This window comes from Corvus kubaryi, unplaced genomic scaffold (genome assembly GCF_017639235.1).
Source record: "Corvus kubaryi isolate FWS band 111438036 unplaced genomic scaffold, C.kubaryi_AGA036_p1.0 37292, whole genome shotgun sequence".
Taxonomy (NCBI): domain Eukaryota; kingdom Metazoa; phylum Chordata; class Aves; order Passeriformes; family Corvidae; genus Corvus; species Corvus kubaryi.
Genome location: NW_024581091.1, coordinates 1,863,393 through 1,889,610, shown reverse-complemented (window position 1 = coordinate 1,889,610; position 26,218 = coordinate 1,863,393). Strand labels below are relative to the sequence as shown.

The following is a 26,218-nucleotide window of genomic DNA, read 5'->3' as shown; positions in this document are numbered from 1 at the left end:
AAGCAGAGTTTGTCCTCTCTCTGCTCTGAAGTGCTGATTCCTACATCCTTGCTGATCTGAGGGCAGGTCACAGGTCATACAGGAGAATTTAGTCAGCATTACACCATCAGCCTATTCCTCCCATTCCAAGATGCCCACAACCTCACATCAATGGCTCAAATGTGCATAAAGTGGGCACACTCTGTATTCAGTTCTTGTTAAGACACCGAGTCCCAACTCGATCCCAAAACATGGCGTTTTTTCTTTTTTCAAGCAGAGATGTCTTGGCTTACCTGATTCTACACTTCTAGGATTCACTTCTTCAGCTTCTTTTCACCGTCATTATTAAACTATTTAAAATTCCCCAGAAAACTCTCCCTTAATTATAAGATTTCCAGAGCAGCTATTTCAAACAAGGAGCAGCTCACATGAGATTTGTGGTTTGTAGTGATAGAGTCAATAATACCGACCTGTGGAACCTCTCTAGCTTACATAATTTAACTGACGTAACAAAGGGTAATTTTTTCTCTGTAAAGCACAAAATCCTCCAGAAACTGAAGTGAAAGCTGTGTGAGACCATCGGTAATCAGAAAGAGAAAGCAGTATCAGTCGCTCTAGATAACATAGATGACTGCCTTCCAATTAAAGGCCCATTCCCCAGGAGGCAGATACCTTTTATCTTGGACATGGAAATGATCTAGTAGTCTCCCTGCTGCATTACCTGAGGTGTGTGCAGACAACCATCAGGATTCTTACAAGCCTTACAGGTAGAAAACTCCAAGAGTGTGACATAAAGAGAAGAAAAACAGAGGCATAACAAATCATTGCTTTCTTACGAGACTGAAAGTAATGCGTGTTGCTGTAGAAATATCTATTTTATTTGGATTTGGGGTTCTTGGTACTTCAGAAGATCCTAAGGCAATTGCCAAACGACAGCCTTGAGTTCTGGGGAGTTTTAAGGTCAACCATGGGCTTACTCACTGGGGTTGGAAACAAACAATGTGTTTTGCTGCACATTTCCACCCACCCCTCCCTTAGTATCCATGATCAGAGCCGTGGGAAGCTCCAGAGGAGGGCTATGAGCCTAGCATCCCTGAGCGTGGTGATGCAAGTATGAGGATCTCTCCTTCTACACAAGATAAAACAAGCATAAAATCCCTCCTTACTGCTCCATGGGCATGTGGGGAGGGTAAAAAACCTTCCTCCTTCCCCACCTTGGTACTACACTTGTCAGTGATAAATGCTCTGTAGAAGGCAGTGGATTTCTTATGGAAGCAACGTGTTCCTTTTTTTTTTTACTCAGACTGACTCCAGTGACAAAGGGGACTGACATGGGGCTCTACTTCACCACTCGTATTCTTCCTCATTGACTGCCTGCTGGGAGAGAGAAACTGATTTTGAGAGAAGCCTGAGACACTGGGTAAAAAAATCTCCAAGGATTCTGCCAAATGCTAAACCCATTACTCAGCAAACATGAAAAGAAACTGTTCTCAGATCCAGTAGTTGAGAAATGCTGCGAAGTGACGTCTTGTCATTTAGATTGGGCAGTGCTTTTGGTTTAACTTTGGAGGAACAATGATACTGAGATCCCAGCAGAGCAAGAAGCACTACAAGGTCTGTACTAATGCGCATCCCTAGAGAGGGAAGGGCAGGCTGGTCTGCTGCACTGCATTATAACAATCCACCTTTAAAAGAGATCTCGTACCTCTATTGCACAACAGCATTTCCAATTAGTACCTTTTCCTAGCCCCAAAATATTACCATAAGGTTTAGCTGGGATATGAGTAGCTAAGAGAGCCACAATTCCCCAAACAACTCTTTTCCTGTGTTTGCACCTAGGGAAAATCCTTGTTGGAGTCTGTAGGCATATGAGGGTCAGTCAGCACAGTGCTGCCTGAAAAGCAGCAGCTGCTGTGAATCATATCCTGGGAACTCCAGAGCACATACAGGTATGTGAGGACAGGGCAGCCTTCCCTTTCCAGCCCAGGACCCGGCTGTCTTATGTTCTAAACAAGCAAAAGAAACAGTATGTGGGGAAATATTTTAATGGTCGCGCAAAAGCTGCTAGAAAACTCTAGTTATTAATAATTCACTGTCCAGATGGAAAAATGTATTTTGCAAGTTTCCAGAGGGCTATTTTCAGAGGTAGGAACGCAAGTGCTGTTAAGTATTTCCACAGAAAATCTGGTGATACTTTTAATGGAGAAAAAGAAAATTAAAGATCCTGCCTCTTGCACCTGACACTGGCCAGGAGGCCTGCTTGTACCACAGAATAACAAAACTAGATTTAAGTGTGACTTGAAAACACAAATAGAGGATCCAAGAGATGTGAGGCAACCCTTCCTTTCCATATCCACAGGAGTGCTGTGTTTGAGTGGCACACTGCCCTTCAAAACGAGGCAAGGACAAGGAGGATATCAATGAGAACCATCAGATGTCTGGAAACCACACGGCCTGTGAGTAAACATGAAGTGGGAGGAATTGTTTAGCCCAGAAAAGAGTCAGCCTATTATTGGCAAAAATGGCAAATGGAAAGGGATCAGTCTGCCCTTTAACCAGGGCAGATATAGGGGTACCTAATTTATACCAAATGAAACTTAGGTTAAACATCATGGACAGATTGTGTAGCTGCAAGGACAATTAAGCCCTGAATGAGTGGCCAGGGGAGATGGTGGTGTTTCCAGCACAATGAGGAACAGCCTAGACAAAAGGCGCTCAAGAGCAAGCATACTAGTTTTTAGTTATTCTCCAGGCAGTTCCTTTTCCCAGGGCTCTCCCACTGCTTCCCTGCGGATTTAACTACTTTGTCACCACCCCACCTGTTCTAGCTACCTTCAAAGGGCCTGACAGGCTACGTGTCCTGTGCAATTATTGGCAACTTGCTTGGGTTTGCAATTTACTGATTCTGTGTAAGACTGGAACACAATGTTGTGTGCCTTACCGTTGAAATATTACCTGTCCACTGATACTTGTTCACATAATAAAGGTGCAACCTGCTCCGCATCACATGGCTTGCCTTGAACATAGACCAGCAACACTGTCGCTGCCCTCCCACTCCCTCCTGAATTGATTAGGTCAAATGCACACAGGATTTTGCAACGGCTGAAAACCAGACTTGAATCCTGTCTTGGCTGCCAGAGCCTTAGTACAGAGCCTTGCCCAAGGACAGCTTCCTCTTTGCTAAGTGAGTATCGCTGACAATCTGTTGGCGGTTTTCATTGTCTCTGTTCCTGCCCTGGAAGCTGCCCCTTTTTAGTGTTCTGTGGTCTGCCTGTGTCCGGTGCCTGATGACGGCCTTGCGGACAGCTGCTACACAGTGGGAAACACAAAGGAAAAAATGGGTGCACATTCCAACAGCTGCTATCCAAAAAGCCTTCTGGAGCTTCATGCACAGCGAGCACTGTGTACCCAGCTAGAGACATTCCTTTTTCAGCCACGTTGCCTGACAAAACAAAAATCATCCGCTCTCCAAGTAGTCCAACTGTTTCGTAACAGCTGATGCTGCAGCAAAACCCCCATCCCTCCGTTAATAATGCAAGGTGTAGCACTGCTGCTCAGCTCCTGGGGCCTGTTTGACCGAGGCTTTCCCACCCATTTCAGGATGGACAGGAAGCTAACCAGTTGCAGTCATCTCCACTCACCAAGATAGAGGTAGCCAGGTTAGCCATTATTCCTTACTGATGTGGCGTTTCTGTTCACACTTCCATTCACACATGGAGGATTATGATAACTTGTAGCTAAAGCTCATGCCAGTTCTGCCTGGCTCTGCCCCAGAAGACTTGAGAGTTTTGTCTTGAAGCTAGCATTAGTGATGGATTATCAGTGACTGACGGTTCAAATAGCCCAGTCTCACAGGGTTGTTGTGCTTCCTGTAGTCTCTTATCATTTTTCTCTCCTGTAGGTCCCATCTCCCAGGAGCTCTAATCCTCCAGGAAAATCTATTTACGTTGTCCCTGTAATCAGGTGTACAATACTGTATAATCTTTAAGGCAGGCACCACTCTAGCCATGCAAAGAAAACACTTGCATTTACAATGTGAAGCCTGCAAGACAAGTTTTCCTTTAACCTACCACCTGATAAGTAGAGAGCTTTAGCACGGCTGTCAGAATTCCCTGAAGCAAAGGCTATAAAGAAGTAGAATTTGGCAAGAGCTGCTGTCATCTGCAAGACCGCCTCTTTGATCCTCCTTACACTTGTGTAATCATGCCAACATCTCTGCAAAACAGAGCAACAGAGCTGTTGCAAAAAGGTGATCTCCCTCTCTCTTGCTTTTTTCCTCTGATGGAATTTTTGCTTGGTAACTTTCACATTTATGCAGTAAGAGAAGCCCTGCACCTACTTCTCCACAGTCTCTACCTTTGTATTGCAGCTATTACCCATTTACAGGTATTTCCTTGATTTCTCACTATATTTTCAGTACCATATTATACTGCACAACAACTGAAAAGTAATTAATGAAGTAAAGTAGGAAACCTTGTCCTGAGGAGTCACCCATTGCCAAGAGCTGACTTGGCTATGCCAAAAGCTGTGGCAAAACTCCAGGAAGTCTCTTCCAGGAGCTGGCATTCAGGTACTGCCAGTACATTCATGCACCATTCGGAACACTATCATTGAAGACATTGGTCAGACAAAATTAATAAAAATTCAGAGGTGTTTCCCATCTGGACCTCTTCTGATTTCTGAACCCTGAAGGTAGGCATCAGCCACATTTCTGAACCTTTTTCCGTGTTCTTTTTAACATGCCAACTATGATTTTATTATCAGTGAATTAACACAGAAAGTTAATCTTGAGAAAAGAAATAAGCACAGAAGGTTTAAAGCATTTGAAGTCAAAGTCTCCCTTAATTCTTGTAATAAAAAGTTTAGGTACCTCATTAAAGTACATCCACTACAATAATCATTTAATATTCAGTGAAATATGTCAAGATTACCAGTATAAAAATACAGGTGGAATACAGAATCAAACAGGCTGTTTTATTTGAGACCCTTTGTACATCAGATGAAAGTTGAGGGAGATAAAAATATATGTACAACTAGCATGCAAGTTTTCACTTCCAATTATGATCAAACTACCAAATCCTTTTGCTGCTTATGCTTCACTAGACTGTTTCTGGTTCTGAAAGGAACAAAGCATGTCCAAGCTGCTGAACTATACTTATCTCGAAAGCATGAAATCAGAGCTTCCCAACATGTGCCTTTACAGTTAACATCCACCACAAAATTAGTACTTTCTTCAAGAACATGTGGTTTTAAGTGGGAGCATCTTTGGGAACTCTGAGTAGGTATTTTTAGAATCAAAGCCAAATAGAATTTGGACATTCAAAGCACCGCCTTTATTCTGTGTTGGTGTAGCAGACAGTAGAACACGTCTTGGTTGACAAGCAGAGCTCCTGTCAACTGACACAATGTTTGTCTTTTAAAGAAAATCAGCTCCCGCACTGTCATCTACTACTGTGGGAATTATGTCCTTCAGAGGATCCTGCATTTTACACGACTCTGGATTATGTCCTTTTTCAGGGCAAATGGAAACCTTTCATTTACCAGTACTTTAAGTACAAGGTGCCATTTAGAAAAGACCTGGTGCTGACCTCCCTTTCCTTTGGGACCTTCAACACAGCTCAGTGTTTCTATGCAGTAGTTGCTGGAATATTCTTGAATGGAATTGGAGTGAGGGAGCAAGTCCAGTGTTCATTGTAAACATGGTGTGAACTCAATGACCCAAGGCAGCAGACCAGGTCCAAAAGTTATCAGTTTGCATTTGACCTTTAATATTGGGCTTCCACGAGTATGTCTATTTAACAGGTTTGTCCCCTACTGGTGTATCTTATTCTTTGTACAGCTGTTTATACCAGTGCACAGAGACATGAAGATTTATCTGGATCAGAGTGGTAACATGTGACATGCACTCAACCCTCCTGTCCTACATATTCATCAGTCCTTTTCTTTCTTAATTTACATCTAAGATGACATTTCAGACAAGAGAGCAAAAGAAGAGATCATTAGTCTCTGCAGCACAAGGGCCAGATTTTCCATTGCTTTCCACCACACCAGGGAAGGTCATTTGGCTTCACTGTAGCTCAAGAGGAGCACAGAGCAGCCCAAGTGCTTTGTGCCCCTTCTTTGAGCCAGCTAAAATGACAGCAGGAGGTGAGGTGGAAGGTCAGGTGTATGGCACATAATCTGTGACCTAAACAAATGCCATCAGCTGGGCTGCATCACGTGTGTGTGCCCTCTAAATGCAAAAAAACTCAGTAAGCACGCAGAAACTCTCTCAGGACACCTGAGCTGTAGGAACAGTTTTCCCTCAGCCATTCACAGAAAGGGACACAGCATAAGTTGTTCTGCTTGGTTCAGCAGCATTAGCGGGCTCCCTCACTACTCAAGACCTCATCTCCCTTTCAACCAACAAGAAAATTCCTAGAATGCCAGAAGAACTAACTGTTGCTCTTTCTTGCCCAGGCATTGCCCAGTACTGTCTTTGGATCCAAATACAGTTTTAGCAAAGTAATTGAAGTGATAAATCAGATAAAATCTCCAGCAGATTGACGTGGAGATCATGTTGATTGTTGTTGAACTGCATTGCAGCAAACAGGAAAACAGCAAGCAGAGCTGCTCTGCTTTCACCCCACACTGCAGGTAAAGAACAGCCCAAGCCATATTTGACTAACAGGAATCTCTACAGCAAAATTTAAGAACTAATGTAATTGTATTGTTGGGGTGCTCTTCACACCAGTGTTGTGATGCCAGAGGGAGGCAAAGAGAAATTTTCCATTTATTTTTGAGATGATGAAAAACCTCCGCCAATATTAAGGATGAGATTTGAAGAATTTAAAGAATACAGACTTCGTATGCAGTGCTCCTCAGTGATGGCTGACACCCCAGATGGGAAACCTAAGGCTTAGGCAGGACCAGTCAAATGGCTTCTCCTGACAAAGCTTGTCTAAAACTCTGTTTCCATTCTTCTGACCTGTGTTTTCATGTAATGATAATTTGCAAGATGTGTGTATTCAGCTTCACTGAAGGAACAAACAAAAATCTTTCTGCTGCAAAACAGTTTAAGCAGTTGGGAGAGAGAACTCAGGCCTCATCTCTTCTCTGCAACACACAGCCTTACTTCTCATATTCTTCATTTTGAGCTATTTCAGCATTAGTATGTACCTCGTTTTTCGACCTATTATGGGAGGATAATACACATGAAGTCTGCACTCAACATATTTCACCATTTTAATGACCTAATACACATTGTTATCAACAGCATATTTCTTGTTTTAATACCTTGATCCTGACAGTCTGAAGTAATGTCTTTAATAGCCCAGAAACACTTACTGTGAGGGGAATGAGGCAGTGCTAAACGAGCCTGAAACACGAGAGCCTGTTTCAGCTCACCAGCACTTTGTGCCAGTGGAGCACTGCAAGCTGAGTGACACACAGGGCTTGGTTTCAGGCAGGTGGCAGAGCTGGGAAGGCAGAAATCTTCCAGGCGTAACTCCCATTAACCTCTATACCTATTTCCAAAGGGAACTGTCATTTCCCTGTCTGTAAGTTTTCATTTGGGCTGTTGCTCACAAGCCATCGAAGCATCCAGCCTCACACAACCAGTTGTATGATCATAGGGGAGAGGACAGGAGCTAGACCTGAGAAGGCTTTTGGCCTCCTTCTGTGCTTAGATTATGATTTAATGCTAAAAAGTTGGCATGGCAACCAAATGCTTGGCAACAAAAGGCCAAGGAACGGGTCCAGAAGAGGGCCAAGCAAAAAGCGCTGCCCAGCTCTTCCGCGGGCAGATCTGTGCCCTGCATACCCATCTTGTCAGCGCTTCTGTAGCAGCCAGGGTTACAGCAGAAGAAGGCATTATTAATAAGCTAGGCAGGTCTGCAATAAGTGAATAGCTAATTTCTCCAAAACACTTGAAACAGACCCTGGCGCCTCATTGAGGCTCCTTTTGCTCTGTCCACCAATTGCCACACGTTGCCAGGAGACGGTCTTGCTCCACGGGGGGACTCGCCACTGGCTGCCATTGTGCTGTCTCTCTATGTCCCCCTCCTCCCCTGTCCTGCTCTTGCTCTTTGCAATGACAGAAGCCTGGCAGTGCTCTGTTTCTCAGTTCTGACACAAAAACTTCTTTTAATTTGGAAGTTTTCAAAAGCTTTTTGGTTTTTCTAGAGTGATCAACTGAGCAAAATCCCCAACCCGCACAACTCCAGGTTTGCAACACACAGGCTGGAAAAGAGATGCAAGTGACTTAAAGGGTAGGGCTGATCTAAAGGGGGATTAGTGAAGTACACTGTGAGGACCACTCGTTTGCTGCATGAGCACTGTGGTTGCGTCCCCTGAAGTTCAAAGTATTAAGTTTGGGTGTCTGGTTAGGGTACACAAGTTCCATTTCGTCTCACTTGTGCTGGGAACAGCAAGTCCATTAACGCATGGCCTTGGCTATTTAAATGTTCCCAGACTTCTGTTTGATCATATAGGGCCTCAGAAACCTCTCTTGCCTTTGGATATTGGCAAGTTTAGTCCCATGCACATCAGAAAATAAGCCATTCATTCATCAGCCTTCCTGAGGCACTTCCCTTATACCCCTAAGGAAACCTTTTGGGTATAGACTCGGTATGGGCCAGTACAGCATCACCTTCCCAAGTCTGCTGGTGCCAGTGCCAATCTCTTACTTCAGAGAGCTAAGCAGATAAGTGAAGTTAAAGGTTAATCAGTTCCAGGGTTGGTTTGCCAAATACTGTGAGCCAAGGATCAGTTTATGGTGCCATTTGGCATCATCTTCTGTGGTCAGAACAAACAGAAAGGTGGCAGCCGAGGAGGAGACTGCTGTTGTGACAGGGACCTCAGCCCAGACAACCGTGTGGCCAGGCGTAACTAGAGAACATAGTACTTCAGCTTCCTCAAGGACCTTGGAAAGCAGACAGAAAATGAGCAGGGATTTTAATGTGCTGTTTTCAGGGACTTAATGACACAGCCTGTCTCTGTGCCTGTGAGGAGGGCAATTCCTTTACCTGTTGTTCTCAGTCCTGTATCCAGACTGAGGCATCATCCTGTCCTTACCTGGATGAGAAATCCTTCACTGTCTGCAAGTAAATTAAACTGAGCGTCCAATCTCCATCACTCCAGTACTTCTTTTTCTAATTCCAGCATTCCTTTTCTCTGTCCGATACTTCACCATCCTACCCCCATTCCCTCCGTAATGTCAGAGATTTCCAGATGCTCTTAAACAGACACACATCAGCTCCCTCCATGTCATTTAACACAGACAAACCGGCACAAAGAAAATCATTTTAATTAAGTGGACGGGCTAATTAGACTAATTTATTTCATTTCACCAGAATTTCACTGTTCTGTTTCCAATTCACTCTGGTGCCGTGGGACACATTCCCCTCATTCTTTCCTTCCATCACTAGGAGCAGTGACAAATGAGTTACATCTTGTTACTCTTCTGAGACTCCACATTTGAAAGGGACATTGGAAAATACAGCATCAACCTGACTGTTTCCAGCTCTCACAATCTGAACAGAGGAGCTGTACTGTGATCCAAGAGCATGGGAGTGGATTGCCTATCAGCAATCCCAGCTCTGTGCCTTACTGGCTGAAGATAAATGGTTGAGATGTTCCCTTGTACAAAATGGAAGGGGAACTTCAGACTGCTCAGGCAGCAGAGTGAATCTCCAGGGTGTCAGGTGATACAGTGCAGCTGACCAGTGTTGAGGTGCCAGTAAAGGTGCGTGGGGAGCACCAAACTGCTCATTTCACCCGCTCTCACCTTGCAGTCCCAATGACCATGTTAGTAACCAAATTAGCTGTGCTTATAAGCCTCACTTAACAGCTGCTTTGTTTGTAGAGCTCCATGAGGGAATTGTAGCTTGTCCTAATTCATGGGAACTTCTTTCCCAACTCAGATTTTATGAACATGTGGAACTACATACAGAAATCTTTCAGACTCACCAGAGACAGACCATAGGCCTGGCATAGACAAACTGCAGGTCCCCCGGTGTGTGGAAGGGTTATGTTTGCCTGTCACTGCCTGCCCATCCCTCTCCTTTTATCTTTGATTAAAGATACAAGCCACACACTGACCAGCACGTGGACAGCCAGCAAAGTGCGTGCAAGGAGGTTCACAAGCACACACACATACAGCTGAGGCTTTGTTCCGGTCCTGTTTACTCCAGGGCAAACAGTTGAGCATTGTTTCTGTTTGACAAATTGTAACTGTCCAGCTAGGAGAGATCTAGTTCCAGCTGGTTAGAGCTGCTTGCATGTCTTACCTCCTCCCCCTCCCTCTTCAATAACTCACGAATCCATCTTACCCGGGGACAAAAAGAACAAGTACAAGCTACTTTGTTGAATTCCTTCCCACTTTGAATTGACACTGACCTCATCAGGGTCCTTACTTCGGCTGCCAGCAGAGGTAAGATCTCTTATGAAGCATGGCTCAAAAGGTGAACTCACACTTGACAGGTGTCCCAAAGACCTTAGGGTCCTGCACTTGCGTTATGATTAGGAGCAGCAAAGAGAGACCCTTTCGTAGTCCCCACCAAGTGCTCTCAGCTTCTCAGGCACTGCAGAACAGCGTACACTTGATAGTGTTGGAGCACAGCCACAGGAATCTCAGAGCTATTTACTACCTAATTACGTTTTTGCCTTGTATAGCACCTGATGCAGCAGGGACTGAGCATCCACTGTGCAACACCAAAAGTCATGTACACCTCTTGATCCCAGTCTCAGAAAATTAATATCAGAGCACTCTATTGTAAAAAAAAAAGCTGCTCATTTTCTGTTAGACAGACAAAGTAAGGCCAGAATGCCACTAAGTGCTGGATTTACATCCTCTTTCCATCAAGTAAATTACATTACCTTTTTCAAGACAACTTATTGCTTTAGAAGGACATTGAGGCTCTAGCACAATGTTTTTTCTTTAGCAGAAGAAACAGCTGTCTCAAGGACTGTCATCTCAAATCTTCACAGAGGAGGGGTGACAGAATCAGTTTGGTGCTAAATTACATAAGATGTCTTACAGATCTGCAAAGAGAACACGATAGTTCTAGAAATACAGAACCAAACTGAAATTCCTGGCTTAGTGAGGCCTAAAGTCTTACTCCTAAAGGCATCAGTACCATACGAACTCTGTACGAACAGGTGCTTGCTAGCTTCACTGTTCAGTCAAAAAGGTGGATTCAGAAACTCTCTAATCCATTTTCCAAATTATCCTCCTTAGGTTACGTAGCATTTCAAAACTGGTTTCCATTTAATTTTTTCCATTGTGTAATTAAAAGCCGGTGTTCTTTCCCTAGTGCTGAAATGCCTCTAAATAGACACGCACAGAGGGAAGCCCTTGAGAGCATAATTTAAAGCTAAACTTGTCCCATCGTCCAGAACCCTGACTTTGACTCCTGAGCAAACAGTAGGCCTGGATAGTGAGTGCACAGTTCATGTGTATATGGTTTGTGCTTGTATATGTAGTTAAAGTAATGCAGTTTAAGTACTATAAAATATGTCACAAAATTCAAATGTAATAAGCAGAATATAAGCCCCAAAGTTCTTTATTTGTTTATCCCACCATCAGTACACAAGCTAAGGCTGAGTGCCGTGTTAACATTTCTGCTGTATTGCATTTAATGGGCTGCTTTAAGCTTCTTTGCATGCCAGCCTTGTGTGCAAGAATACTGATTTCCCATTTAGAAGGGGAAATTGTTCTTGTGGGCCCTGTGAGGGAAGGCGTGCTCAGCTTCAGTACCGTTAGCCTAGCTCATACCAGCAGATCTCATGATTGCCCCTCTCGCTTGTTCCTCCAGTTACTAAGAATTCTGTAGATAAACTTCACTTTATCTGAAGGGAGGAAGTTGCTGCCGGATGCAGAGTCAGGAAGGACAGCAGCCTATTGCACACAGCAATAGCTTTAGAGGAACAGTCATTTTCCCATGCAGATGGGAAAACAAGACTGTTAACCACCTGTGTGCCATGCCACTCATTCAGCCTGTACCACTCCAGCAAACTGGAAGGAAAGGCCTTTTCCCTTATCATTTAAAAGGGGAAAAACAAACTATTGAAGCTCATTGGTAGCCTGAGCTGACAGAAATAGAAGTCTTGAGATTAGAGGCTGTGAGGCAGGGACTCTGTACCTTGTGCAGCAACAGGAATCAAGCCTTTCCCTCTGCTCTCAACTCCCCATGTAACCATAACTGGTTGGGCTTAGTGATTAGCCAAGAACACAATGCCCATGAGAACCGATAGCTGACAGTCCAGTTCAGCTGCCAAGGGTCAAGGCAACCGGAGAAAGCACTGTATGCTCAAGAGTTGATAACACAGTTGTTTTAAGAGTCCCTTGGGCTATCTTTGGAGGGCACTTAGAAGATTAAGCTGATCTGAAAGAATGCAGACAACCAGGATGTTCTCTTTTCACATGTGCTCTGCTCAGTCATCCTTTCTTTTGCTCAAGTAGGAAGTCTGAGGGCAGTTGATAGCGCCTCCCAAATCAGGCTGCCAAGCCCTCAATATTTGTCAAAATTCTACTTTTGACAGATGGCTGTCCTTCTGTGGCAGTAAAGCTCACAATGCCCATCCCTAGGCTCAGATTAAAAGTGGCAACATCTCCAAGCTGCAGAGGTAGTCAGTACCTCCTCATTTCAGCTGCTAAACAGATTATTCAGGCGGAATGAAAAAAAAAAAAAGAATAAAGCCTTCAAGCCTTCCAGTGGTTATCTCCCCACTAAACACTTCTTCCTGGGAGGGCCAAAACAAGCAAACAGGTGCAAGGGCATGTGCCCCCCGAAACCCAAAGACAAGCCTCCCTATACTGAAAATTAAATAGTGGTTTTCTGAATTCCAGCATAGTATACTGCAGGCAGGCAGCCCCAGAGCTGGCTCTTCTGTAGGAACTGAAGCAGATGGATCAGGATCTTGCTCACAAAGAGCAGCCACTTCAGTTTGGAGAGAGTGACATTGAACCTCAGAAGCTGGGAGGACTTGAAACATCCCCAAGGATGCAACATGTTGTGTATATCCCAAGCCTTGGTCCCCTCTGCCTGTGTCTGCTGCTTTCTGGGGCGGTTACAGTTTAGAGTTTGCAATGTCATTTTAATTTTTTATTGCTCTAGGATTAAAGTCCTCTAGGACTTGCTCACATTAAGGAACCAAGGCCCATAGACTCAGTCTTTACACAACCAACTATTTACCACTTGGCCAGCCTCTCAGTGGCCTTATATCTGCATATCCTGATAAGATAAGGATACATCAAAAGTGTAATTAACTCTCCAATTGCCTCTCTGAGCTCCTTCAGCTTTGTCCCTGAAGCATTGTTACTTTAAAGTGCAAGTCATTTGCTCCCCACTTACATAAGTCCTTCAGGGAAATCTCTACCTTGTGTTAAGTGCAGTCTGGCTGTCCCTCTGCCAGAGAAAAGTTAGAGCAAAGCCCTACCTGGAGCCTGGAGGGAACAGCGTGCTGTAATCTCTTCTAAGCATGAGCAGCCACCCTGCTCTGAGGTACAAGTCACCCATGGCTGGGGTGTCACCTCACTAGTCTCTTGGTGCAGTGCTCCCCTAAAGCAGCTGATGTGGGGTCAGTAGCTCTGACCCAGGAAGCTGTGACTGGTCCAGAGAGATGGTCCAGTGGAGGATTGTCTTCCCGGGTCCCGGTGTCTTCCCTCAGCTGCTAGCTGGAGTGCTTGTGCAGAGAAGCTATCAGCTCTTAGTGATTTTCAGCTCGTGATTCCAGCTCTTGCTCTACTGGGCAGTCTCCAGGCCAGACCAGGGAGAGAGAGATGAGAGACCCGTGTAGCAGTTCTGCATGAGGTAGCTTTATTAGTGCATACCCGGTGAAGGGGAGGCCAAATACAACCTTCTCTCTGCCCTCACAGGGGTAGAGGGCTGGCTTTTATAGGGATACAGGGCGTGGGTGTCCGAGGGTAAAGGCCAATGGGTTACAAAGGATCTGCATAGGGTCTCCCAAAGGATTCTGTGTCTGTCTTCTTCTCGCCGTAGCTGCAAAGTGGTTGCCTTTCCAGGGAGTCCTGCTGGGAGGTTAAGCAATCTCCTTATCTCAGCAGACGTCCTTCCAGGGCAGGGGCTGGGCATACCCCACACTCCCCCAACAGAGTTCTTCTCTGGAGAATAGCATTATTTTTAATGATTTAGAAGAGATCTGAACTTAATCACATCACTGAGCCCCCTAGTTCAACACACCTATATAACTGGTAGTCCCAGCTACTCTTATTCCTGAAGCTCTTGGCTCTCAGTACAAAATCATTATCTTTCATCCCTTCATAACAGTTTGTTGGATGTCCCAAGTGCTATTGTATACAGGTTACTGGGTGCAGGGTGCTTGAGCTAAAGAACAGGCAGCTGTAGCCAAAGTTAAGTGATTCCTCCCGAGAACTGAGGCTCCATCCCATTGGTAGCTGCCTCTCTTGAGCCATAGAGTCGATCAGAGCAGCAAAGCTTCTTTGTGACTTCGTGATACAACCTTCCCTTCTAAGGTCTTGTTATGCTTTCTGGACAGGACATGGCTAAACAGAGTCACTAGCACAACCTCAGTGGCAGTCTCCTGTTCACACAGGTTAGCATATTACGTCTCATCCAGCAGTGTTTTAACTTGCTCTAAAAGCAAAGTCACCCAGTTAAGCATATGTGAAGGATGTTTCATGCTTTCTGAACTCCAAGTCTCTCTGTACAGCTGCACCAGGAGACACAAACACCTGCTTGTCTCAGTAAGTCCTCTTAATAATGATACATTTCCCATATTGAATCAAATATCTGGAAAAAATGTCTTCACAACAAAACCTTAAAATCTGCTGGAAGCCACAGAAAATTTTTATTTTCATCCTTTGAAACCACCTTGATATTCAACCATGGAGAGAATTCAGTGTTTGAGAGCGGTTTTTTGGGTGACAGAGGGGGAGTTGCATTTCCCTTCGTGCACTGAGTACATGGACGCCAGAGGTGCAAAAAGCAAGATCCATTCCAAACAGGGAAGGGAAAGGAGGGGGCAGTGAGAAGCATGGAGACAGACCACGCAGGCAAAACAGGAAGTTCTGGCTGAAGAGGAAATGCTTCAATGCTGTCTTAAAAACATTTTGCTATGAAACTCCATGCAGCTATAGAGAGGTGAAAGAAAAGCAGCTTTCTGCAGATTCAGCAGTCTGAAGCTCGTGTCCTGCCACACACAGGCTGTTGCCCCTTTCCCTGAAGAAGGTCCACAGCTTGTGCTGCCCCTGTATGAGCAGCTGGAGAGAGGAACCAGGCTCCCGAGAAGCAGCCTGAACACAGACACTTCCATTTCGTGTGCGCAGGCTGCATGTGTCATTTCAGGTGGTTTCTAGAAGTAGATGAGGCACGCTCGTAATCCTTCAGTGGTACGTGCTCTTCCACTTTGGAAGCAGCTTGTCCAGTGACCAGATCGGCTACATCACGCAACATCATTCCCAGTTTCTGGCCGTCAGGATCCCACACAGGGGAATGTGGTTCGGCAGCAGCCTCAAAAGCCTCAGTGACACATCACTTCATCAGCAGATTAGTTTCCCCAGGATTCTCAGAAAGAGTCTTCTGACGTATAGGCTCTAAGAGAAAATGGATTAATGGGATCACAGTGAACCTGTCTGAACATTCCCATTTAGAAATAAAGTACCGTTCATCGGCCTTACCTTACTTTAGTGCCTGTGTAAGTAGAGAGGGAGCAGACTCCTTTTTAAGGGCTAGGAGATGAAAAGTGTGAGCAATAAGAAAAAGCCAGATGTGGCAAGTGTCTAGAGATAAGAGCAATCCTTGTGTATCAGGTTGCAATGTCAGATAAGTCACAGATGTCACTAATGCCTTGCGTGGTCACAGCCACACAGCTCCTTCCTTCTGTGCTTTCAGACACAGCCTTTCTCCAAGCAATCAAGGGTACTCCCTGTGAATGAACGACAGGATGAGAATCGATGAGCACTGTTCTTCCTAATTCTGACATCTCAAGAAATAATTGAAATCTCATGGACCTCAGTTGTAACTTCCCATTTAGTTTGTTAAATGCCAGGACGCCTCTTGTGCAGAAGCAAGTCAGCCTCTTAAAGCCACTTTAGATAATCCCATGATCCATGGGACAACAAACAGGCAGAATTTCCAAGTACAAAGATGGCCCTGTAGTCAACATCTCTGAAGCTGAAAGACTCTTTGTGTTGTGCAACCAGCATCATCTCTGAATTTTCTCAGAAGCCAGTGTAAAGAGGCTCACTCCAGCCTCCATTCTGTAGAGGGTAAAGCTTTCTTGCCTACTGTTCAGGGCTCCTTCAGCACAGAGGGCAGCTGCTGCAAGGCTCACACAAGCCCAGGCACACATGTGCACACACACATGCATGATCTACCCAACCTGCTTTTGTTGCTCTGGGGCTTCAGCAAAGCCTGTTATCCATTTTGCTGAGTAGTCTTCTTTTTCTTTCTAATAATGGTGAATGGCAGTTTTCAGTTCACTGTCAGTGGTGATCTCAAAATGACAGGCCAGCAAAACATTGCATAGACCACAAAGGAGTGCTTTCCTTGGCAGCACGCCCAACTCTGTCATATTAATGCTAGCCAAGAGCTATTGTCCTTGACAAGTGCCTCTGCACCAGCAGAACAGGATCCACTGCAAAGAGTTCTTCCCATGTGCTACACTGCTGCTGTCTCGTGAGCCTTTAGGAAGGCTGAAATATCTGTCAGTGCTGGAAAACTCACATCCCCTAAAACCAGCTGTTTTACAGAGCTCAGGGGCAGCGATTTGGCATTGGAGAAGAGAACCACTGCCCAGAAGTTAGCTACAGAACAGCACTAAATGCACCCAGAAGACACCTAGGCCAAACAAAACCAAGCAGACTGGGAGCCAGTGAGGAAAGGGCATTCACACTGTGCAAGGATAGGCAGCCAAGTGAGCAGAGTAGGCAGTGCACGGCTGTCTTAGGGCAGAGGGTAAAAAACACTTTGAAGACCACTAAAACCCCATGTTTTGCCAACACTGAAATATCCTGCCCATGCTCTGCTTTGATAATGCCCTCTCATTTGTGATGAAAGAAAGTGCAGGTTCCCAAATACAAGATCAAAACATTTTCTTTCAGTGATGAACAAATCCTTCTCATCGCAGAAACCCTCCCCCACAAAATTTTTCTTCCATTTTTCTGTGACTTCCAATTAATAAATGCTTTGTTGTAAAGTTGTCAGCCCTCCCATGTGGAGCAGGGCGCTATCAAACTGCTTAAATACTGGCAGTAAGAATTTTTCTTTTGAAAAAAGGAAATTAAAGAACATGATGTGAGTTACAGAAAACTTCCCCCATGTAAGAACAGATCAGAAGAGGGATTCTGGGGAGCCAGTGAGACCAGAGAGCACAGCACTGGCATGTTGGGCAATTAACCTTCAGATAGCTCTTAGCTTCTGTCCAGGGCCTGCGTGTCAACAAGGCCTAGAGGAAGTCTGTACGCACTAATTTTCACTAAGGAACAGAACTACCTGAGTGTGCCCAGCTTGTGTTTAAGAGAGATGACTTTCCCCAGCAAAAGTGACGTTGGTTATGGCTGCTGCCTGTCAACACACTAAGCTGCTGAGCCCACAAGAGAGGTGCCCCCAGCCAGTGTGGTGCCCCGGCACACAGGACCCCCCACTCACCTTCAGGGGGCCCTGTAGGCAGTTCCTGGAGCCGCCTGGAAGGTGTTCCCATGCTCAAGGAGGTGTTCATGTTCCCTAGTACTAAGTGAGAATGTGGTAAGCTTGAGGTCGTGACGTGTTGTAGTCAGATAAAGGCAGGAGCTAAAAGGACACTCATTCATGCTATGCTGGATGCTTCTGAGGGGAGAAAAGTCAAATGGTTCCAGCCTCCACTCATCTGTCTTTCAGCTGGAAAACTTTCTGGTGCCTTGTCTCATCCACAGGGGAGTCACACCCCTGTCACTTTGATTCTGCTTTTAAGACATTATGAATTAAGGAGAGGAAAGGACACATTCTTTTCAAGCACCTGTAAATCTTGGAACAGAACACCGTCTGTCTGTTGTATTTAGCTGTTGATGTTATTGTCACTTTCTGATTTGGGATATTAGGCAAACCTTCCTTTCCCTGATGAAAGAGCGAGAACACCCACTGATTGTCAAAAGCAAGAATATAAAAGAGAAGCTCCATAAATGGTTTTGCTCTGTTTTCCAGATGGAATCTGAAGAGAAGGTGTGTGAGTGAGATCTGAGTTTTATGGAAATGCATTATACTTGTGGACAGAAATCTGATTGCTGTGCTCTGCCACTTGTAGCTTTTTGGTTTTCTTTACATAGACCTTTTCTCTTTTCATACTTAGACAAGGTTGTGCTTCCTTTTCCATCCCAGGGGATTGCCAGTGAGGTTTGAATAGAGTAATTTATTTTCCTAAGTTGAGAAAGTGTTACCATTTCTGAAGCTGAGTCACCTATGCATGATTGGAGCTTTAAAGACACAATCTTCAAAGGTGGCTGGGGATTTGACTACTCAATTAAACCAAGAGAAACTGAATCTCCCAATCCTCTGAGGTGCTTTGGGAAAATCTCTTGCTAAATGTAGCAGCTTAATGAAGATCTAAAGATACAAAAAGTCATTTTCATCTCTTTTTACTGAAAAACCAGGGCTACTTCCACACAGTGGAAACTTGACAGCCGTTAAAGAACATCACAAACTCCACAGAGGCGAACCTTACTCCATTCTTCTGGACTGCAATGCGGTTAGTATCCCTATTGTTACTTTCCTGAAGCATGGCTAAATGATAGGGCTAAGGCAGAATATCGGCTGTATTTTGGGGCTGCTTTTCCACAGGCAATATGGAGAATGGCACATCAGAGGTCTGCAGCATACTGTTTGGATACAGGAAGTGTTCATCCAGGTCAGGTGGCTTGATTCAAGTTCACGCCTTCATATTTCCATTCCTATTCATAAGTAAAATATGAATTGGCACTAGAACACGTACATGAAAGCTGTCAGAGCACTGTGGGCACCAGCTGCTCCTAGTTGCCCTAACCACCCTCCGCCCATTGGCCAGCAGTCCTACTTAGGCTCATGGGCTGGCTTCTCCTATAAGTGCTGTGCTGTTTGTTTAGTTTTATTAGTCTGTGTCCCACTGTCCTGCTTGTATTTCAGGGTTGTCTTACTGCTGTGGAGTGGCCTGTTACAGTTTAGGTGCTGCAGTTGCCTTCATGAGGCCTGCTGTGCCCTGGGCCTGCTCTCTTGCAGCAGTGTGGGCTGTTCCCTATGCCTGAGGGCATGGCCATGCCTGCAGATGGTTAGCTGGACATCCCAGCTCACTTGCTTCCACTGCTCCTTTGGACAGGCATGCTGACCTCTGACCTGACACCCATGCCAAGCGATGGGTTACAACAGAAGGGCTTCAATAAAACACCTGAGAACCAGGTTGCCCTGGGTACGAAGTGCCAGGTACCACTGTATTTACCAACATACTGTAAATTGAGGTGCAGTTGTAAGTGCAGCTTTGATTGCTCTGTAAATTGTCATCACACTTTGTTGACTGGTACATCCAATATGAGTCTGTAATCATTCCAGAGGACTTAGCTATCCTATTACTGTTTACATACTGAAAGCTTTTTAGTTTAGGGTTTGTTTAGTGCAACAATTTTTTTTCATTTAGTCCCTTGATTTATTTCATTTAAAGCTGTACGTATGAGCTTCGTGAGTCATCCGATTCAGAAACGTTGTTAGAATCAGAGCAATAGCTGGTGGGTTGTTCTGTTTGTTGATAGGCTATTTTTCCCTTAGCATGAGCTGTAAACAACAGATGACTTATGGAAAGAAAATTTGTCAAAAATGATGGATATTATCTATGTAAAGGTTGTCTGTGACATTCAGGAAACCTGATTTGTACAAATTCTGAAGCTCACACCATAGCAGAGGATTGCAAAACTCATCCATCTGGTAGCTCCCTTATGGTTTTTTTAGGCCAAATTTGTGAAGTGGTTTGGCTTCAGTGATAATACAATCCAGATGCTGGCCTACAGGGAGCAAAAGTATTTACTAAGCAAAATAATTCCTCTGTTTTTCAGTGATAAATTCACCAGATTCCCCTCACCTTGTGAGAAAGGAATACATTATGCCGAACAGTAGCAGGAAGCTCTACATCTTATCAAATGGCTCACTTATACAAATTGTTGACACCCACCCAATAATGGCATCAAGCCTTGTTTTTGCCACATATTTACAGTGTGGGAAAGGGGGAATTGGGATTCATTTTACTTTACAGGCTAAAGTTTCTTGAAATCTGGTGTATTCACTGAGCAGGACTCAAGTTGGGGTGATTTGCTGTGACAGAGCGTGCAGTCTGTGAGCAGTCAGGTGCTTAAGGGAGGGGGGAAGCTTTGGAATTTATTTGCTTGGAGAGTATCATACCTAATGTTAAGGAAACTCCTTTTCCCCTGAAGCTAGCTAGCTAGCATGATTCTGCATCTGTAAGCTTTCTGCAGCACTTGGCTTTTGCTCTAGATCATTCCATGAGTGCATTCTGCTGATGTTTACACAGTTGTTAAATGCTGTAACACTAAGTCCATTCAGGAATGAAACTGGGATCTGCATCCCAGTGCCCTGATAATCCAGCTAACTGCTTCCTTGACACTGCATTGCAACTGGTTGTAAGTGGAGTTTGGTATAGAAAATATGGAAGTATATAGACCCGTGTTGCTGGAAAAACACTGCTAAACCTGTTGGTGAACATTTAAGGGGATAGGCAATAAAGCAGCAGGAGTGGAAGGTTTTTTAAGTAGTCTGAGACTTGCCATAGAGTCTTTTGTAAGTGACCTCTTGTTTTCTGTGCAGCTCAACACAATCTGCCCTTCGTGGTTCTTTCATGAGCGTTGTTGTCTTGAGTTTTGCAAGCTGAAGTTAATTGACAATACTGGTAGCCAAAGCTATTGCCCCAACAGGGAATGCGTGTAGGGAGAATTCCAAATCGCACTCAAGTTGTAGAAAGGATATCTCTGTTGGAGTTGCCTCAGGAGCATGCAGGCGGTGTGTTAATCTATCTCTCCACCTGTTGTCTATAAATTTCAGCCAGTTTCTAGCCAGTGGTTACTTTTAATCTATTCCCTGTATGAAAGGATTTTTGTCAAGGTGGAAGCCAGGCCTGTCACTGATTTTTCAAGAGGCTTATTTTGTTTTATTAAATCTTGTATAGAGTTAAATACAGGAGCTCTTGGTACAAGGAAAGGTAATTGTTTTACAAAGCTGGTCTGTAGGGAACTTAGTGGAGACGGCTTTTAATAAAAATCATCTGGAAGGATGCCATGATTTAATTGAATGGCCACCCCACTGAGCAAGGCACATGCTAAAACAGGAGGGTGTGGATTAAGCCCTGCACCATCCAGTATGGCTGTGAATATGTCATCCTGTGACAGCAAATGGGTACCTGCCCCAGCAAGTCTTTCCAGGCTCCTGCTGGGAATATGTTCTGAAATGCTGTGAGGGCCTTCCCAGCTGTGTGCCTGCAGGCAGGCCTGCCCTTGTAAAGGCTCCACATGCCTGAAGTGATACTCACGGCTGGTGCCTTGCTGTTCTTTATGTTCAAGAGGCGCTTACAGGACCTGCCAGCAGCACTCTGGGAACACATCAGGGTGTGCCTAGCAGCAGGCTGTGTGCAATGCCAGGCTGAGTAACCAGGCTCTGCTGGAAAACCACCTGAACCAGGAAAAACTGGTGCTGCTTAGGTGGAGCTGGAGAGAGGATTGAAGTTCCCTAAAGCAGTCTTTCATTGAGAAAATGGCTAGATAAGCTTCTTCTGTCCTTGTTTCTAAGTAAGTGCTTTAGGTTTGATGTTGATTTAGGAGTCACAGCAGTGCTGGTCCCTTTCCTTATCTGGTGAGACAGGCATGAGGTCTGTAACTGGCTTCCTATGATCAAGGGTGGGCACATGTTCGTGGCAGCAGCTCTCCTAGGAGAGAACCTGGAGCCTGGATCTAGGAGTATTGTGGAGCTTGGCAGACAGCTGTTTCTCCCAGTTTGGTGCAGTGCCTCATGTTCCATTTCCAGCATGTTTCTATTAGTGAGGTGACACCACCTGGTGCCAGTCTGCAAAGCTGCCTCTTTCTCTCCCTGGATGCAGCCACCTGCCAAGAGCCTTTGCTGGTAGTGCGCTAAAGCTCAGGCAGGGAAATTCAGGCAGGCATCAAGGACTCGGTTTTCTCTTAGCAGTATTCCAGTGTCTGGGTGGCAAGGTTGCACACAGGGTATGGGTTTATGTAGATGTGCTGAGTGCCTTCATGAAACCCTGACCAGATTTGGCAACTGGGAGATGAGAAAGCAAGTATTTTTTCTGCTCTGCACCTGGTCTGGTATTTTGTAGAAGGTCATAAGATCAGCAGCAAATAGGAGATGACTGTCTCCAAAGTCCAGAGATATAAAATCATGCCAAGGGGTGTGTGGGGGGATAAAGTGTGAAGGTGTGGAAGACTTCATGACTTCTTATTGCAGCTGTAACAGGTTAAGAAAAAAAAGAAAAATGAAAAACAAAACAAACACACAAAACACAAAACCACCACCACCAACAACAAAAACACAAACAAACAAACCAAACTAAACTAAACCAACAAAAAAACCCACAAAAAAACCCCCACAAAAAACAAAAAAACAAAAAACCCCATGACTCGTATGTCCTCCCACCATAGTAACAGGTATTTCCGTTTTGTGGTAGCCTGGTAGATTTAGGGAGTTTCTGGAACACATTGGAAAGGGCTGCTTTACAGCCTACATCATTAACTGCTAGAGAAAATGATTGGAGTAGTAGCAACTTAAATAACAGTGAGGCGACAGAATCAGAAACAGACACTTGAGCTTGCTATGAAAACCAGCAACAAAGAAGCTCTGAAAAACTATTGTTATTTCTAGAGAATTTCTGTGAGCATCAACACCCGAGTTGAAGTGGAAGTGACCTTGCAGAATCTTCAGCCGTGAGAGGACAGGTCTTGCAACTTGGTCCACATGAAAGAAACAAAAACCCACCCTCATCATCAGGTGAGTCCTGGGGAGCTGCTCTGTGAGCAAGGACAGAATTGTGGGCAGTTTTACTTCATCTCCATGGTCTTTGATTTATGCTGGGTAGAGCAATGCATTGCCATTTGCTTGCCAGTTTGTTGTGACTTCTACCTGCAGTTTCAAAATATCTTTTTGTAAGGTTTTCCATCTCTTTTTGCTCTGATGATAGGTATTGGGACAATCTGGAAACTGTCTTTAAATGTCCAACTGCATCTCTGGAACTGTTGAAATCTGACTGGTACTTCCTAGCAGGAAGCAAACACATAAGCAAGCAGAAGCAAAACGTCATACTCAGGTATGAGTAGATTTATTGGAGGAGAATCCAAGATCTAGGCAGTTTGCTGGCAAAACACAGCTAGAAAATTGGGATTGGAGGAAGTTTTACCGTTTCCACCACTCCAAAGTTATGTCACATTTCTTTAATGCTATACAGCTGCTGTAGGACATTCAAAGATGTGCTTTCAAAGATGCTTTTACCTTGCAGGCAGCCACTGACTGTATTTAGCTGAACCAGCCTCTGATAATGTTTAAGCACAGACCACAGCATGTGGCAAAATAACTGTTAGCAACTGCCTGAAGAAACCCATTAAAATAAGCAGCTGTTTATTCTGATGCTTAATAAGAAAGCAGTTAGTGTTGCAATTCTATGCTTACTGAAACATTCAAGAGCTCTTCAAGGTAAATGACAGTAAACTGGAGTAATGTAAGTCTTGAGTATATTTAGAGCTTGCCTTCGGGTACCTCCTTAGAGCTTGTCAGCACAGGGCCTATGTGGAGCTCAAAAGTGTGAGACTGCCCAAGAGGGGGAACAAGTCCAAACACAAGACAGTAAAGCTTGGCGAGGCATTTCTGTCAGGTACTGGAAAAACAGCTGTTGTTCTAAACATCAGTTTCTGCTGTTGTTAACCTGGGATCCCTCGCTTTTTGGATTTTTGACCTAAAAGCTGATGTATGGAGGTAGAGATACCTGCTTTAAAAAAAGCGATAAAATTCTTGGGTTTGGGGGATGAGGGTTGGGTAGAAGATGATTGTAATTATTTTAGTGGAATTCATAATAATGAAAATGGTGCTCTAGAGTGAACCTACTCAGACTTATTACTGTATCCCGCAGCCGTAGGAGAGGAGAGAAGATCCAACAGGCAGGAATTGTGCAGCAAGATTGATTTATTTAATTATCTTACAAACTCTTTTATAGACTTTTTTCTTCATAGTCTAATTGGACAAAGCATCAGCCACCCCCTGGGTGGATTGGCTAAAATCCTCAACATCCATTGTCAAAATATTTTTCTACTGTACCATAAACATAGTTCTACAAGGTCACAAGCGTTCATAGTTTATAGAACTTCTGCTAGTCTCTGCGTGAGAGAGAAAAGTATCCCACGGGCTTAGAAAGAAGCAAGAAAATTCTTGCTAGCAGCAATATTGTATCCACACAGAATCACTATTGGAGGTTTTCTTTTTTTTTTCCCCCTAATTTACTAAAGGACTAAATTCTAGTAAGCTTGCTAGAGTTAATTGCCTGTTAGAAACACAAGGTCGGTGGCCCCTGTTATGGTTTGACTGGCAGTGGTTTAAACAGGTTCTAGGAAAATGAAGCGCTGCTTTAATTGTAGCTGATGCTTTTAAGTTTAAATGAAGCTTTGTTTCCTAAGTTCATTAAGATACCAACTGCAATTTCTTTTCTAAGGAAGTCAGGTCCAGGGATGTTTTAGATTACGCTGAAAAGATTGTCATTTGGACTACAGGAATGAAAACAAGTACCTGTGGAAGGGTCTGCCCCAGGTATTTATCTGCCGCCTGAATTTAGCTTCCTTATCTTAGCCGAGACAACTTCCTTAAGAAAATGTGATTCATGACGGGGAGTTTCATCGGAGGATATATGTAGCTAACATAAAAGCTGCTTATGTACATAGGTACATATGTTTGCAGAATTTCCAAATAAATCCTGATGTGAGGGAAGAGCACTTGGAATAAATGCAGTGATGACAAACTCTTGAAGGAAGAAGGGGACTTGGAAGATCCCAGAGGATACTTCATCAGTGTCTGAAGAGGGTGTGCAGCATCTGTGCATACATGAGGACTACATCACTCTGTCTTGATCGCACTAGTCAGTGAGCCAAGGCTAGAAACCAGCACCATCCTGAGCAGTTAACACTTACTGGGAACATGAAAAGGAATGAGGTGTAGGACACAACCATGGCAGCTACCTGATCTTGCTGTTTCTTGATGCCTCAGGTTAGCACCACTTGAGAGAACTCAGGTAGTGAGTGAGCTGTGACCATGACAGTGATAGCACTTGAGTACTTCTGAAGGGAAGGGTTTCACCCAGTGAAAATTTTGTACTGAGGCATCTTTTGGTCAGAATAGTGTGTTTTGAGCACTGTGTTCATGAGCTGTGGTGGTGCCCAGCACAAATCCTGTTGCCTAGCCAGAGGTTTGGCCAGCATCTGGTCTGTAATGCTCTATGTTGACACCACTGTGTTAGAACTGTGCTACAATCCAGGCTGTCTTTGAGAATGAAGAAAAAAAACCTTGGCTGTGGGATTTAAGGCCAAGCATCCAGTCTTTTCTCAGCAAAGGTGAAGAGACTTACTCCATTCTATGGGGCGTAGTAATTCTGAATTCAGAAGCACTCAGCTGGGGCAAACTGTGCTCTGGAGCAATTATTTCAGTTTTCACTTGTATTAAAGGAACCCTTAAAGAAATTGATGTGGTGTCATCAATGTCATAAGTAATGGTAAAAATTTTAGGACTTAATACTAAGGAGTTTGAAATCTTAAAAAAGTCAGACAGTGATGACAGAACAGTGCTCCTGCCTTTATCAGCTCATCTCTAAATTCAACATGTCACAAGAAGGTGTGCAGAAACATCTCAACAAAAAGTCACAAAGCAGTCTGAGTAAAAGTGTGCTTCATTTCAGTTGTGCACCAGCACCACTCCTGCTGGCCTCCGTGGCGTGTTGGACAGAAGCTAACATTCCTTCTGGGAACGTGCTGATACCCGCTCAGGACAAAGCTGATACCCCTAACTTACTGCCTGAGGTAAAAAATACTATTCAGGGTAATTACCCCAACAAATGTATCAGAAATAGAAATAATAACTGCAATGCCAATGTTGCATTACTTTAAACATTCTGTCTCTCCCCCCAGAGTTCTCCTAGGAAGGCAGGCCAGCCCAGGCCCTGCAGTGATTGTGTTTAGCGGCAGCATAAGGAGAACCGACAGCCACCGTTCCCTCCCCCGTTATTC

General features: G+C 44.4%; 2 long non-coding RNA genes across 2 annotated transcripts in view; one reads left to right on the top strand and one right to left on the bottom strand.

Annotated features, from left to right (window-relative positions):
* The window catches only part of LOC121664018, a 45,885-nt gene extending 19,673 nt beyond the window's left edge, over positions 1-26,212 (top strand). The window contains exons 2-9 of the long non-coding RNA XR_006015841.1: positions 1,283-1,399; positions 1,819-1,928; positions 2,339-6,615; positions 18,569-18,663; positions 22,824-22,949; positions 23,140-23,265; positions 25,891-26,011; positions 26,120-26,212. This is a non-coding gene — a long non-coding RNA (uncharacterized LOC121664018). The remainder of the gene's footprint in view (positions 1-1,282; positions 1,400-1,818; positions 1,929-2,338; positions 6,616-18,568; positions 18,664-22,823; positions 22,950-23,139; positions 23,266-25,890; positions 26,012-26,119) is intronic.
* On the bottom strand, positions 14,390-16,037 carry LOC121664019. The gene is made up of 2 exons (XR_006015843.1): positions 15,620-16,037; positions 14,390-15,535 (listed from the first exon to the last, which is right to left on the bottom strand). It is a non-coding gene; the product is annotated as an uncharacterized LOC121664019 (long non-coding RNA).
* Positions 26,213-26,218: the final 6 nt, after the last annotated feature.